This window comes from Chlorocebus sabaeus, chromosome 8 (assembly GCF_047675955.1).
Source record: "Chlorocebus sabaeus isolate Y175 chromosome 8, mChlSab1.0.hap1, whole genome shotgun sequence".
NCBI lineage: Eukaryota > Metazoa > Chordata > Mammalia > Primates > Cercopithecidae > Chlorocebus > Chlorocebus sabaeus.
In genome coordinates this window covers 1273991-1291271 of record NC_132911.1, presented here as the reverse complement: position 1 = coordinate 1291271, position 17281 = coordinate 1273991, and the positions used below count along the sequence as shown (strand labels likewise).

General features: G+C 39.8%; 1 long non-coding RNA gene across 1 annotated transcript; it reads right to left on the bottom strand.

The window, feature by feature from the left end:
* Nucleotides 1–5954: 5954 nt before the first annotated feature.
* On the bottom strand, nucleotides 5955–17231 carry LOC119619383 (uncharacterized). Its single transcript, XR_012093632.1, has 2 exons — nucleotides 16018–17231; nucleotides 5955–8660 (listed from the first exon to the last, which is right to left on the bottom strand). It is a non-coding gene; the product is annotated as an uncharacterized lncRNA (long non-coding RNA).
* Between the last annotated feature and the right edge of the window lie 50 nt (nucleotides 17232–17281).

Below are 17281 nucleotides of genomic sequence, written 5' to 3'. Positions count from 1 at the left end.
TGTACCTCTGGTAGAATTTGACTATGAATCCATCTGGTCCTGGGCTTTTTTTTGGTTGATAGACTATTTATTGCTGCCTCAATTTCAGAACTCATTATTGGTCTATTGAAATATTTGACTTCTTCCTAGTTTAGGCTTGGGAGGGTGTATGTGTCCAGGATTTATCCATTTCTTCTAGATTTTCTAGTTTATTTCTGTAGAGGTAAACTCTAGTATTCTCTGATGGTAGTTTGTATTTCTGTGGGGTCAGTGGTGATATCCCCTTTATCATTTTTTATTGTGTCTATTTGAGTCTTCTCTCTTTTCTTTTTTATTAGTCTAGCTAGTGGTCTATTTTATTAATTTTTTCAAAAAACCAGCCTCTGGATTCCTTGAGTTTTTGAAGGGGTTTTCATGTTTTTATCTCCTTCAGTTACACTCTGATGTTAGTTACTTTTTGTCTTCTGCTAGCTTTTGGATTGGTTTGCTCTTGCTTCTCTAGTTCTTTAGGTGTGATGTTAGGGTGTCAATTTGAGATCTTTCTAGCTTTCCGATGCAGGCATTCAGTGCTATAAATTTCCCTCTTAACACTGCTTTAGCCGAGCTTTCTGTTAACCTTTGTTATGTCTTGGATTACTTAAGAAAATGGAGATTTCTTGCCTTTAAAATAGCTAAGGTTTTTACAAAATATTTTTGACAGTTTTGCCTTCCCAGATCAAATCCTAAATGAAATCTTGTTTTTGAACTGACCTGAAACTTCCCAGAAGGTCCCAGATAATTCCAAAGGACTTCTTTCACTTTTGCTATGTGTTTTTTTTTTTTTTTTTTTTTTAAATTTTCATTATACTTTAAGTTCTAGGCTACATGTGCACAATGTGCAGGTTTGTTACATATGTATACATGTGCCATGTTGGTATGCTGCATCCATTAACTCATCATTTACATTAGATATATCTCCTAATGCTATCCCTCCCCGCTCCCCCCACCCCACAACAGGCCCTGTGTGTGATGTTCCCCTTCCTGTGTCCCAGTGTTCCCACTGTTCAATTCCCACCTATGAGTAAGAACATGTGGTGTTTGGTTTTCAGTTCTTGCGATAGTTTGCTGAGAACAATGGTTTTCAGCTTCATCCATGTCCCTACAAAGGACATGAACTCATCCTTTTTTATGGCTGCCTAGTATTCCATGGTGTATATGTGCCACATTTTTTTAATCCAGTCTGTCACTGATGGACATTTGGGTTGGTTCCAAGTCTTTGTTATTGTGAATAGTGCTGCAATAAATATACATGTGCCACTATGAAGACACTTTTGCTGTGGTTTGAATGTGTCTCCCAATGCTCACGTGTTGGAAATTTAATCCTTCATGCAACAATGTTGAGAGGTGGGGCCTTTGGTAGGTGATTAGGTCATGAGTGCTCTGCATGGATAGGTTAATGGAATGGGTGAGTTATTGCAGGAGTGGACTCTTGTAAAAGGATGAGTTCAACCTGTTTTCCTCCCAACATCCCACCACCTTCCACCATGGGATGATGCAGCCAAGAGACCATTGCCAGATGCAGGCCCTCAACCTTGAACTTCCCAACCTCCAGAACTGTAAGAACTAAACCACCCAGGTACTCTGTTATAGCAGCACAGCACTGACTAAGACAACCTGTAGGAGAATGTCAAAACCTAATTGGGTTTATTTGATATGTTGAATTGCATGAAAAGTCATTGTTAAATAAGAAGGGGTGTGTAACCTTCTTTAGGTTGTATTTATATAGGTAAATCATCTTAATGTAACTCTTTCAGAAGTTGTGCAGAGATATGGACAACTGTCAGTGCCTGCACTGGCCATGCTTTATCCAGTTCGACATTATCGGTCACAATTTCAATTGTTATTATTTAAAAAAGTATTTTGTCAAATGAATTCTCATCAGATATCTAACCATACCCATTTAAAATCTTTTGTTATTCACAGATGGTTTTGTGTTACTCTGATTCTTCCCTGAAAGCATTTGCAATCAGGTGTAGGCCAGAATGATTTGTGATGGCATCGCTTGGAAAACTTTGAGACCTGTATTAGTCAGGATTCTCTAGAGAGACAGAACCAAGAGGAGAGAGAGATAAGAGGGGATTTTTTAAAGGGAAATTGCTCACATAATTATGGAAGCTGAGAAGTCCCACAACAGGCTGTCTGCAAGCTGGAGACTGAGGGAAGCCAGTGGTATGGCTCAGCTCAAGTCTGAAAGTCCTAGAACCAGAGAAGCTGATGGTGTAACTCTCAGTCTGAGTCCAAAGGCCAGAGAACCTAAAGTTTTGATGTCCCATGGCAGGAGAAGAAAGATGTCCCAGCTCCAGAACAGAGAGAGAGAGAATCTGCCTTCCCTCTGCCTTTTTGCTCTTTCTGGGCCCTCAATGGCTTGGATGATGATATCCACATTGGTGAGAGGAGGTCTCCCTTATTCAGTCCATTGATTCAAATGCCAGTCCCTTCCAGAAAAACCTCACCGACATACCCAGAAATAACACTTTACCAGCTATCTGGGTATCCCTTAATCCAGTCAAGTTGACACCTAAAATTGACCATTACAAGACCATGCTGGGCTGAATCAGAATTTTTAGAGCTCTTCTGGAGAAGCTGATAGTTCATGAAACTGCTATCTCAAGGTCACACAGAGCAAGTTTTAACCACATAGGACTGAATGAATGGATAAAAGATGATTATGGTTATTGTCTGGAACACTGAAGATCCTTTACTGTTCTCTTTTCTGGAAACCCCTTTCTCTTTTCTCTTAAGTTATTGTACTTTTGTAAACAGAAATGAAACATTTATTGTTTCTCCCCTCCTGATTGCTCCAGGATTGGAAAACTCTAATTGAGTATTTTTATTTTCATGGCAACACAGTTATTTGCATACGTTCAATAAGACTATGTTTTACTTGTAACAGGATACATTGGATATATTACCAAGGCTTTTACTGGAATGTCACATGTGAAAATCTGCATAGAATCTGAGGTGACCAGACAGCTTTAGGGAAGTAAGGCTAACTCCAAAGAGCCAATGTTTACAGAGTCCACTTGGAAAAACCATCCTGGTACCTCAATTACAGGATTCCCAGCCTTGCAGGTAATTAAGGAAAGTCACTTCCTGGCAGATTCAGGAAACTTAAGATATCTTTGGGACCTCTGGTAGAGAAGAATTCACCCAAATCTATAGATATTGCAAGCAAAGTCTGGGTGAGCTCCTGAATTGAAGAATCTTCCTTGAAGATGTTTCCTTGAAGAAGCTTCAAGGAATCCCCCACAGTAGATCACATATGAGTAACCTGTGTGCCCACTACTGAATAGGCCACTGCAAAAGTTCACTGGAACACCCACTGCCTTCACCAAAAACATTAAACTGCACACCAGGAAACTGTCAGATCACCACTGTGGTCCTCACACCTCCATTGAATGATGCTTTGAGCTTAATTTAGAAATCTTGACTAGCTGCCCTGTGGATTCAGAAGCTGGGTTTCCAACCATTAGTTATAGCTTTTCTTTTCTTTCCTTCTTTTTGTTTTTGTTTTTGTTTTTGTTTTTGAGACGGAGTCCTGCTTTGTTGCCAAGGCTGGAGTGCAATGGTGCGGTCTCGGCTTACTGAAACCTCTACCTCCCAGGTTCAACTGATTCTCCTGCCTCAGCCTCCCGAGTAGCTGGGATTACAGGTACCCACCCCCATGCCCAGCTAATTTTTATATTTTTAGTACAGACAGGGTTTCACCATCTTGGTTAGGTTGGTCTTGAACTCCTGACCTCAGGTGATCCACCCACCTTGGCCTCCCAAAGTGCTGGGATTACAGGAGTGAGCCACTGTGCCCGGCTGGCTTTTCTTTTATTTTTAAAGAAACATCCTTCATTAAATGCCTGACTGCTCACACCATCCTGCAAATGCCCTTTACCACAAAGTCTCACCAGATGGATCTGCTGGTCCTTAATAAACAAGAGGGGACACCACAAGGAATGGATTTACATTGTTCAGAGGAAAGAAGGACATTTGATTGATGGCAACTCTCTCCCGCACCAGATAGCCTCCTGAGCCCTCTCCTCCAACAGGCCTGACCTGGGGCTTCCATCTCCACCCGCAGGGCCCATCTTTAGCAAGAACCCTGCTAGGCTGGTTTATCCAGATCCCCCCCACTCTCAATACTTGATCACGCTTAATATTAGTCAAATTCCTCATCCCCACCCTCCCCCAGGGATCACCCTGGCCTGCCTTCTGAAGAATCCTGGTCACTCAGATTCTGAATTAGCCAGAATCCCCCTTAACTCTTACGTTTCCTCTCAGCATTTTTTATCCACAGACCCCCACCCTGCTCCTTTGCTGTAAACTCCCACTTTTCCTTGCTGTATTTGGAACTGAGTCCATCCTTTCTTTGCCACTGCCAAACCCCCGTTGCAGTGGTCCCTGCACCTGTCACAATGACCCCTGAAAAAATCTTCCTCCCTGTCTTAACACATGCCATGGATGACTTTTTAACAACTTTAACAACAATTATAATTTTTAAAAAGGAAATAAATATTACCCTTGTTAATTAAGATATTGGTTGTGACTCATACAAGACACCAGATATAAAAGTGCTTTGAAAATAAAGCCTGCTGTGCAAGGATAAGTGTATTTATTGTTCTTGTAATTGTATAATTTCATTGCAGTGAAGTTGGAATTAATGAAAAGGCAATGGCCTCTGGCATGGTAATGAGAGCATGGCGGTCACCACTGGCTTCAGCAAGGTGAGGCACCTTGGATGGGGACACTCTCCTGGGAGGGGGCCCTAGGGGCTGGGGTGGGGCACTTCTGCTTGTCCTTGCCTTCATACTTCATTTAGGAATGTGAGTGGGCAAGGCTGTCCTGATGAGGAATAAAGGCTGTGTCCAGATCCCCTGAGCAGCCTCAACACCCCACACAGAGCTTGTCTGCCAATGAACAAGTGGGTTAATGGTTTTAGTGCTTCACACATTGCATGCACCCATTCTGTGCTAGTGGGGCTCTGCAGGTGGTGGGGGTGTCATGCTCAGGGTGTGAGTGAAGAGCTGAGGCTCAGGGTTGGGCAGGCACTCAACCTCCCGAGCCTCACAGTGACTTGCACGACATCTGAGTGCCAATACTGTGCCCCATCCATGTCTCATCTGTTCATCTCTGTGACCCCATGAAGCCATATCATCCCTATCTTATAGGATGATCATAGCTACCATGCTAAAATGCCAAAATGCCTTGCTCAAGGTCACAATAGTTAGGAAGCTATAGAGCAAAATTATTTGTATTTGTCAAATAACTTTTTAATTTGAAAAATATAGAAAAGTACCAAGACAAAAAACAAATTTTGTATATATATGTGATTGTTAGTATTATTATGGTGTACTTTATATTTAATGGCAGAAGTATGACCTTTTATATATGCACATTATTATGTACATATTTGGATATGGTCACAAAGGTTATGGTAGGGCTTTGAACATGAAAAATAAGAGAAATGAATTAGAAAATATCAATCATATTTAATTTAAATTTGTTGTAAATTTCCTATCCGTTGCAATGTTTAAGTGTTTTACATTTTATAGAGTATTAAATTTCTTAAAACTTCAAAACAACAGATGTTTTAAACACTTTGCCTACATAACACATACTAGATATATAAGGTTTATACAAAATGTGTGTATGTGTTATAATTCATACATCTATGACTATACAAACCAAAGTGGAATTTTCTCACTCTGTTCCCCCAAGCTTACCCCTCACAGGTAACCAGCATTACAGTTTGGTGGAAATCCTTTCAGATTGTGTGTTTTCTTGGTAGAGCTAAAATTGCAGTCCAGGTCAATTTGCTCTGGTCTTTCCATTAAATATGAAAATGTATATAAAATACTAACGAATGCCTGGCATAGAGAAAGCAGTCAATATTAGATGTAACTTTTATTTTTATTTTATAAATACTGTTCAATGAAGAGAATCAATTGATCAATTAGTGAATATTTATTTGGCAAACACCTTGTTCTTAACACTGTAGTATATAGGTGTAGTACATGTGACTATGGTATAGTCGTAGAAGCATGTATATGAGAAGGTTTACAGAAGGTAGGCAAGGGTATGGAGTGTTATATTAACATACTCTTACAGTTTCAGGTAGTGCAGAGAGAAATGTGGGTGGATACAAATATAAATTTTAATGTATCAGGATATGAAGGTTGATCTTTAAGGCCATATTGATCTTAAAGTTTGCAGATTACGTGAAGTCTCCAGATATTATTAATTGTTTCCTTGATATTAATAAAAACCACTTTCAGGAGAGTGGAAGTTTCTCTGTGAGTCTCACTTTAACTTGGTGAATATAACCACCAGGAGTAGGGAGCGCAGACTCTGTTGAATACTCATGCCCTCCATGGTCCACAGGTGTTTGAGGAATGGGCACCATGGCAAAACATAACCCACCTCATTGATTTCAAAATCTGAGAGGAGGGCACTGACCCACCTAGCCCATTGGGGCTACCACCACGTGGGAACCAGAGGGTTGTCCCTCCACTACTACTGCCATTGTCCCTGTCATGCTTGCTACCCAGGGGCCCAAGGACCTACCCACTCCCCTGGCCCACCACTGTCACCACTGACACCTGAGCAAGCCACCTGGAGGACCAAGATTTGGCTCAATCAGTGCAGCAGAAGCTGCCCTGAAGCCCAAGGCCAGGCATGCCTGACCTGCTGCTGCCACCATTGGGGCCTGAGGACTGGCTGACCTGGTGTCCCTATCTCCAGCAAAACTCTACCACAGCCTCCACTAACAATCGCACCCTAAGCCACTGAGGAAATCACAGATACCACTGACACTATTTACAGCCAAAGAAATCATATGGAGACTAGACCACTGCATGCATCCAGAATCAAAGCCAAAGTGCCCTACCCAGCCAAAAGCATAGATACATCTTCAGAAAAAATCCTCTCCTACAAAAGTAAATTTAAAAAATTGGAAAAAGCAACTGTTATACCAGATACACAGATACCAACATGAGGATGCAAGAAACATAAAAATGCAAGGAAATATGACACCTCTAAAGGAATATAATTCTCCAGCAATGAAAAAAAAAAAGCTGTAAAATCCTGGAAAAAAATTCAAAATAATGATATTAAAGAAGTTAAGCAAGATACAAGAGAACACAGATAAACAATACAAATAAATCAGAAAAACAGTTTACAGTATAAATGAGAAGCCGGGCGTGGTGGCTCACGCCTTTGATCCCAGCACTTTGGGAGGCCAAGGTGGGCAGATCATGAGGTCAGGAGATTGAGACCATCCTGGCTATCACAGTGAAACCCCATCTTTACAAAAATACAAAAAAAATTAGCCGGGCGTGGTGGCAGGTGCCTGTAGTCTCAGCTACTAGGGAGGCTGAAGCAGGAGAATGGCCTGAACCTGGGAGGCGGAGCTTGCAGTGAGCGAGATCGCACCACTGCACTCCAGCCTGGGTGACAGAGTGAGACTCTGTCTCAAAAAAAAAAAAAAAAAAGAAAAGAAAAGAAAAAAAGAATATATATGAGAAATTTGCCAGAGATATCATAAAGAACCAAGTATTAGTTTGGTGCAAAAGTAATTGCAGTTTTGAACCATGAATTTTAAATCATTATAATAGGCTCAACCACATCTTTATTAATCAAAATAGGAACCATTACAATCAACACATTTTAGCCAATGAGAAATAAGGTTGTTTATTCTTGTAGTATAAAAATCTGTGCTTTGGGATTTGATGAACTCCTGGAAAGCATTTTCTGCATCCTGCAGGTTGTGGAGGCATTTTCCCAGAAAAAGTACTCAAGATGCTTGAAGAAGTGGTAGTAGATTGGCAAGAGGTCAGGTGAATATGGCAGATGAGGAAAAACTTCGTAGCCCAGTTTGTTCAACTTTTGAAGCAGTTGTGTGATGTGCAGTCAGGCGTTATTACGGAGAAGAATTGAGCCCTTTCTGTTGACCAATACTAGCTGAAGTCATTGCAGTTTTCAGTGCATCTCACTGATTTGCTGAGCATACTTCTCGGGTGTAATGGTTTTGCTAAGATTCACATAGCTGTAGTGGATTGTCTACCAGCAGCAGACCACCAAACAGTGACCATGACCTTTATTTTTGGTGCAAGTTTAGCTTTGGGAAGTGCTTTGAAGCTTCTTCTCAGCCCAACCACAGAGCTGGTCATCGCTGGTTGTCATAAAAAATCCACTTTTCATTGCATGTCACAATGCAAATGAGAAATGGTTCATTGTTGTTGCGTAGAATAAGAGAAGATGACGCTTCAAGATGACAATTTTTAAAAATTTTCACTCAGCTCATGAGCACTCACCTATTGAGCTTTTTCACCCTTCCAATTTGCTTCAAATGCTGAATGACCATAGAATGGTCGATGTTGAGTTCTTCGGCAACTTCTCGTGTACTTGTAACAGGATAAGCTTCAATGATTGCTCCCAACTGGTGGTTGTCAACTTCTGAGGAGGAGCCATGAAGAAGCTCCTCATCTTCAAGGCTCTTGTCTCCTTTGCAAAACTTCTTGAACCATCATTGCACTGTACATTCATCAGCAGTTCCTTGGCCAAATGCATTGCTGATGTTCTGAGTTGTCTCCACTGCTTTACAGCCCATTTTGAAATCAAATTTGCTTTTTGTCTAACATCATTTCCATAGTCTAAATAAATATAAAATAAACAGCAAGTAATGTCATTAGCAAAAATCATAAAGCAATGTATGTTAAAATGATGTATAACATAACCACATTTATTTAAGATGGAATTCCAATATGAAATGGCAATTCCAACAATGCAAAAACCACAATTACTTTTGTACCAACCTAATAGAAATTCTAAAACTGAAGAATTTATTGAATGAAAAAAATATGTATTTGAAAGCTTCCCCAAGAGAGCAAGCAGAAGAAAAAAATTTCAGAACGAGAAGACAGATCCTTTGAAATAATCCAGTCAGACAAATACTAAAAGAATAAAAAGGAATGAACAAAGACTACACGACAAATAGCACTCCACAAAGTGACGAAATATTCAAATTTTCAGTGTCCATGAGGGTAAAAAGGAAACAAAAAGGATAGAAAACCTTTTAAACAAAATAACAGCTAAAAATTTCCCAACTCTAACAAGAAGTTTAGATATTCAGACACAGGAAACTCTGAGATCCCCAAATGGATACAATTCAGAAAGGTCTCCATAGTACCTTATAGTCAGACTGTCAAAGGTCAAAGGCAAAAATAGAATTCTAAAAACAGCAAGAGAAAAGCATCTTGTCACTTATAAGGGAAACTCTATCAGACTAACAGCATACTTCTCAGCAGAAACCTTATAGGTCAGGAGATAATTAGACAATATAGTCACAGTGCTGAAAGAAAAAATGTTAGCCAAGGAAAAAATGTTAGCCAAGGATACTGTACTCAGCAGAGTTATAGTTCGTAGATGAAGGAGAAATAAAGTCTTTCCCAGATAAACAAAAGCAGAAGGAAGTACTCACCACTAGACTGGCCCTAAAAGAAATACTTAAGGGAGACGGTATTAGTCTGTTCTCATGCTGCTGATAAAGGCATACCTAAGACTGGGCAATTTACAAAAGAAAGAGGCTTAATGGACTTACAGTTTCATGTGGTTGGGGAAGCCTCCGAATCATAGTGGAAGGCAAGGAGGAGAAAGTCATGTCTTACACAGATGGCAGCAGGCAAAGAAAGAGAGCTTGTGCAGGAAAAGTCCTGTTTTTAAAACCATCAGATCTCATGAGACTTATTCACTATCATGAGAACAGCACAAGAAAGACTCATCCCCATGATTCAATTATCTCCCACCAGCTCCCTCCCACAACACGTTGCAATTATGGGAGCTGCAAGATGAGATTTGGGTGGGGACACAGAGCCAAACCATATCAGAGGCCTACATCTCAAAGTAAAAGGACAGTGTCTGTCATCATGAAAACACATGGAAGTATGAAACCCACTGGTAGAACCAACATTCAAATAAGGAAGAGAAAAGAATCAAATATTATCACTACAGGAAACTACCAAACCACAGTGATAAACAATAAGAGAAAAAGAAAAGAACAAAGGATATACAAAACAACCAGAAATCAATTAATAAAATGACAAAGATAAGGCTTCATATATCAATAATTACCTTCAATGTAATGGATTAAACTTTTCACATAAAATATATAAATATGTTTTATGGATTAAAAAATCATCTTTAAGTGCACAATAGACAACTGTTGAAACAAACGAACAAAATATGACCTAATTATGTGCTGTGTACAAGAAACTCACCTGAATTGTAAAGACACATATACTCTGAAAGCAAAGGGATGGAAAAAGATATTCCATGCAAATGGAAACCAAAGGTAAGCAGGAGTAGTTATATCAGATAAAACAGTCTAAGTAAAACATACTAAAAAAAGACAAAGAAGGTCATTATATAATGATAAAGGGATTAATTCAGCAAGAGGATATAACAATTCTAAACATATATGCATCAAACACCATAGTACCTAGGTAAATAAAGCAAATATTAGATCTCCAGGGAGAGCAAGACTCCAATACAATAATAGTTGAACACTGCAACACCCCCCCTCTCAGCATTAGACAAATCATCTACACAGAAAATTACCAAAGAAGTATGGGGGTTTAAACTGTACTTTAGACCAAATAGACCTAACTGACATTTAGAGAACATTTCACCCAACAACTACAGAATATACATTCTTCTCATCAGCTCATGGAATGTTCTCCAGAATAGACCATATGTCAGGATACAAGACAAGTCTTGACAAATTTTTAAAAATCAAAATACCAAATATCTTCTCAGACCACAATGAAATAAAACTATAAATCAATAACAAGAAGAACTTTGAAAACTGTACAAATACATGGAAATTAAGCCACATAAATCTGAATGACCATTAAGTCAAGAATGAAATTAAGAGGAAAATAAAAAAATGTTTTGAAACAGATGAAAATCAAAACACAACATACCAAAGCCTTTGGGATACAAAAAAAAGCAGTGCTAAGAAGGAAGTTTACAGCAATAAATGCTTACATCAAAACAGTAGAAAGGCTAGGCGTGGTGGCTTATTCCTATAATCCCAGAACTTTGGGAGGCAGAGGTGGGAGGATTGCTGAGGACAGGAATGAGACTGCTTGGGTAGCACAGTGAGACCTCATCTCTACAAAAAATTAAACAAATTAGTTGAGTAGGCTGGTCGCAGTGGCTCACGCATGTAATCCCAACACTTTGGAAGACCGAGGCAAGAGGATCACTTGAGGTCAGGAGTTTGATACCAGCCTGGCCAACATGGTGAAACCCTGTCTCTACTAAAAATACAAAAAAAAAAAAAAAAAAAAAAAAAAAAAATGCCAGGCCTGGTGGCAGGTGCCTGTAATCCCAGCTACTTGGGGGGCTAAGGCGGGAGAATCTCCTGAACCCAGGAAGCAGAGGTGGCAGTGAGCCGAGATCGCACCACTGCACTGCAGCCTGGACCATAGAGCAAGACTCTATCTCAAAAAAAAAAAAAAAAAAAAAAAAATAGCCGAGTGTGGTGGTGCATACTTGTAGTCCCAGCCACTTGGGAGACTGAGATGGAAGGACTACTTGAGTGTAGGAGTTTGGGGCTGCAGTGTGCTGTGATCATGCCACTGCACTCCAGCCTGGGTGACAGAGTGAGATCCTCTCTCAAAAAAAAAAAAAAAAAAAAAAAAAAAAGTAGAAGTATTTCAAATAAATAGTCTAATGATGCAACTCGAGGTACTAGAAAACCAAGAAAAAAACCAAACCCAAAACTGGAAGAAGGAAATAAATAATAAAGATCAGAGAAGAACAAAATGAAATGGAGACTAAAAAAGATACAAAGGAACAACAAAAGGAAAAGGTGTTTTTCTGAAAAGATGAGCAAAATTGATAAACTGCTAGCTATACTAACCAAGAAAAAAAGAGAGAAGTTCCAAATATAATCAGAAATGAAAAAGTAGGCATTACAATTGATAACACAGAAATACAAAAGATCATTAGAGGCCCTTACGAACAACTGTATACTAACAGTCTGGAAAACCTAGATGAAATGGATAACCTTCTGGACACATACAAGCTACCAAGATTGAATCAGGAAAAAACAGAAAATCTGAACAGACCAATAATGAGATTGGATCAGTAATAAAATGTCTCCCCACAAAGAATAGTCTAGAACTGCATGCCTTTACTGCCAAATTCTACCAAACTTACGAAGAAGAATTAACACAAATTCTCCTCAAATTATTCCAAAAAATTGAAGAGGAAGGAATTCTCCCTGAATTGTTCTATGAAGCCAGCATTATTCTTATACCAAAACCAGACAAGGATGCAACAGAAAAAGAAAACTACAGGTCAATATCTTTGATAAACATAGATGCAAAACTTCTCAACAAAATACTACCAAAATGTATCCAACAGCACATCAAAAAGATGATATACCATGATTAAGTGGAATTGATCTCAGAGATGCAAGAATGGCTTAACATAAATCAACCAATAAAGGTGATACATCACATCAACAGAAGGAAGGACAAAAACCATATGATAATAGATGTAGAAAAAGCATTTGATAAAATTTAACATCCCTTCATGATAAAAGCTCCCAACAAATTAGGCACTGAAAGAATATACATCAATATAATAAAGGCCATGTGATAAACCCACAGCTAACATCATAGCGAATGAGGAAAACAGAAAGCCTTTCCCTTAAGAATTGGAACAAGACAAGAATAACCATATCTACCATTCCTGTTTAACATAGTACTGAAAGTCCTAACCAGAGCAATCAGGCAAGAGAAAGAAATAAAATGCATCCAAATTGGAAAAGAGGAAGTCAATTTCTCACTCTTTGCAGATAACATGATCTTATATTAGAAAAACCTAAAGATCATAACTTGATCTTACATTAGAAAAACCTAAAGAAAAGCCAAAATACTCTTAGATCTGATAAAAGCAGTTATATTGCAGAATACAAATCAACATACAAAAATCAGTAGTATTTCCATATACCAATAATGAACTAGTTGAGAAAGAAAAAAGGCAATCCCATTTACAAAAGCTACAACAAACAAACAAATAAATAAAACAATGCTAGGAATAAATTTAACCAAGGAGGTGAAAGATCTCAACAAGGAAAACTACAATACACTGATAAAAGAAATTGAAGAGGACACAAACAAATGGAAAGACATCACATGCTCATGAATTGGAAGAATTAATATTGTTAAAATGACCATACTGTCCAAAGAAATCTACAAATTCAATGAAAACCCTATCAAAACATCAATATAATTTTCACAGGAAAAAATCCTAAAATTCATGTGGAACCAGAAGAGAGCCCCAATAGCCAAAGCAATCCTGAGTAAAAAAGAATAAATCAGGAGTCATCACACTACCTGCCTTTAAAATATATTACGAGGTTATAGTAATCGAAATAGCATGGAATTGGTATAAAAACAAACACAAACACCAATGGAACAAAATAAAGAGCCCAGAAATAAATATATGTATTTACAGCCATATTATTTTTGAAAAGGCACCAAGAACAGACATTGGGGAATGGACATGCTCTTCAATAAATGGTGCTAAGAAAATCGGATATTCATATGCAGAAAACTGAAACTAGACCCCTATCTCTCCCAAAATACAAAGAACAGCTCAAAATGGATAAAGCTTTAAATGTAAGACCTGAAACTATAAAACTCCTAGAAGAAAATGCAGAAAAAACACTTAGGACATTGGTCTACGCAGATCTTATGGCTAAGACCTCAATGGCACAGGCAATAAAACCACAAATAGGCAAGTGGTACCAAACTAAAAAGCCCCTGCATAGCAAAGGGAACAATTAACAGAGTGAAGACAAACTGTTGAATGGTAGAAAATATTGCAAACAATTCGCCTGACAAGGAACTAATATCTGGAATACACAAGGAACTAAAACAACTAAACAGTAAAAAAAAAAAAATCATCCCATTAGAAAGTAGGCAAAGGACATGAATAGACATTTCTCAAAAGAAGACATACAAATGGCCAATAAGTATATGAAAAAATGCTCAACATCACTAATTATATGGGAAATGCAAATCAAAACCACAGTGAAATATCATCTTACTCCAGTTATAATGGCGGTTATTAAAAAGACAAGAAATAGGCCAGGTGTGGTGGCTGACGCTTGTAATCCTAGCACTTTGGCAGGCCGAGGCGGCCAGATCATGAGATCAGGAGATTGAGACCATCCTGGCTAACACGGTGAAACCTGTCTCTCCTAAAAATACAAAAAATTAGCCGGGCATGGTGGCATGAGCCAGTAGTCCCAGCTACTCGGGAGGCTGAGGCAGGAGAACTGCTTGAACCCGGGAGGCAGAGGTTGCAGTGAGCCGAGATTGCGCTACTGCACTCCAGCCTGGGTGACAGAGTGAGACTCCGTCTAAAAAAAAAAAAGAAAAGAAAAGAAAAGAAAAAGACAAGAAATAACAGATGCTGGCATGGATGTGGAGAAAAGGGAGCTTATACATTGTTTGTGAGAATATAAATTAGTACAGCAATAGATTTCTCAAAAAAAAAAAAAAAAACCCACTAAAAATAAACTACTATATGATCCAGCAATCCCACTATTGGATATCTAAGGAAAGGAAATTATTATATCAAAGGGATATTTGCATACCCATGTTTATTGAAGCATTAATCACAATAGTAAAGATATGGAGTCAACCTAAGTGTCCATCAACAGAAGAACAGACAAAGAAAATGTGGGGCATATACAGAATGGAATAGTATTCGGTCATAAAAAGGAATCATATCCTGTCATTTGCAGCAACATGGATGGAGCTGGAAATCATTATGTTAAGTGAAATAAGCCAGACATAGACAAATATCACACGTTCTCACTCATATGTGGGAGCTACAAAAATCCTGATATCCTGGAGGTAGAGAATAGAATGGTAGTTACTAGAGCCTGGGAATGTGTGTGTGTTGGGGGAGAAGTAAAGTGAGGTTGGTTAATGTGGACAAGCATGCAGTTAGAAGGCAATGTTTGATAGCAGAGTAGGGTAGCTATAGTTAGCAACAATGCATTGTATAGTTCAAAATAGCTAGAAAGGAAAACTTGAAATATTACCAACACATAGAATTGAAAAAACCCAAATATCCTAATTTGATCATTACACATTACATGCTTGTAACAAAATATCAAATGTACCCCTAAATATGTAAAATATTTTGTATCCATTTTTTTAAAAAGTCAGAGAGGACTGAGGGTACAACTGTCCTCAGATCCAGCCTCTGCCTAATTACCTCCACGGATAAGAACTTGTTGTAGTTTTTAAACAGCTTCGGTTGCTAGAAAGTTCTATATGGCACCCCAAACCCCACTCCTATTTAAAATTAAGTTTGCCAGAGCAAAATCTCACTAAGTCGAGCTTTATGCATTTTGAATTCAGAGACTGATGACACACTTGATCTTTACTTAGTAAAAAATTAAGAGTTCCTGCACCAGTGAATTTTCAGTGGCCAAATTAGCCAATAAGGGCAATTCAGTTTAAAATGAATAGCTCCCTCCAACTGAGGCCTCAGTAAATGAAAAGATTGTTTAACCATGACTTTCTCGATCCCAAATGAATTTTTAGTGGTAACAATTGTATTTTTATGACACTGGATTGTGTAAAGTATGCCTCTTATGGACTTTTAACAATAGCATGACTTAATTATATAAAACTCATAGAGGAGGTAATTAATGAACTGAGTCAAATTCATCAAACTCGGAGAAGTTCTAAAAATTCCAGAAATGCCTGCTGCTCAGTAACAGCCCTTTCACCTGTTTCTCTCTCCCACCCAACCCCCTTCCCTCTCATTTGTGTCAGGCCTTTAGGTTGTAGATATCCTGACCAGCTGTGCTCTTCTGCAGAAGAAAGCTAAATGTCTAAAATATTCAACAAGTTAGCTTTTTGATTTAACAAGCCTCTCCTTCTTCCAGATTGTCGTGGATTTGCAGGGGCTTACAGTTTAATGACAATTCATGGAGTGGATGTCGATAGACTGAGAGGAAGCCAGCTGTCTGGGCATAAATCCTGTGTTCCTTCGCATTAGCCAGGGGGATTTGTGTTATTTGTCCAAGCGTTCTGAGTTGGTTTTTTCTAGCGTCTTTGAATGGGCTGTGTTTGGATCCTGGTTTTGTTTTGCAACCTCTGTTTGATAGTTTTTGACTTTCATCAATTTGTGCTTGCGGTGTGCTTATTTTGACAGCACCCCGGAGAAACACCATGCCATCTTGCATTTGCAATTTTCTAAGCCTTCTAGCCCAGGAGGTCTGGCCTATTAGGCCTATTTGAAAGGAGCATATATACATTTTTAACATTCTTAATATTTGCGTGAAGAGGAACTCTCAAATTTAGTTTGTACTGGGTGGAGTGGTCCTTAGTAGGCGCCCGTGTTTTATTCTATTTCGTGATGTTTGTGGCTGGTGGGTTTAGCAGTCACTGGGTAGGGGTGTCGGTGGGGGTGCTGCCCTCCTCTCTGGGTGATGGTATCGTTAGGTTAGTACCATTAGGTTAGTATCTGGCTCTTCCCACTCGGCTGAGGGGTCCCTGCCAGGCCCAGTCCCTGTCCTCCCTGTGCGTCCCGCGCACGGCCCCGAGGTCCCCCCATGCCTTGGGCACAGGCGCCACCCCCTCGGTTCTCGGGGATCCTGGCCGGCAGCTCCCAAAGACAATTCAGAGCCCCTTTCATTTTAAAAGCTTTGCTGCTCATCACTTCTTGGAAACTCTAAAGGTACATTTCATTTTTTTAAGAGTTGTAAAGTTACGAAGCTTGCAGTTTTTCAAGGGAGCTCAGAGTTCTGGATCCTCCTTTAAAATGCGCTTTTACATGACTGCACACATAAATACATATTTGCTGAGAGAAAGAAGCGATACGAAGTGCGTCGCGCAAAAATTAACTTGCTGGACGGGTGCGGACGCCCAGGAAGATCCGGACGTCCAGAGTCCCCCGTTCCCGCTGCTCCGTCCCGGGCTCGGGGGTCGCTTCGCCGGCTCCTTTCGGCCTGGGAACCAGGCGGTTCTGTCCTCAGGAATCTGTGGGCGCCTCTCCCGCTCCTGACTCTGACAAAGCCATAGCCACGCGGGAAAACTTTCTCCGGGCCCTGGGCCCCACCCCGGGCTCCGCGGGGGTCCCAGGGCGTCTGCGCGGCCCGGCACCCCGACCCCATCCCCGCCCCCCACCGCCGTCCGTCCGGACCGAGTCAGCGGCGCCCCAGGCCCCAGGGGCC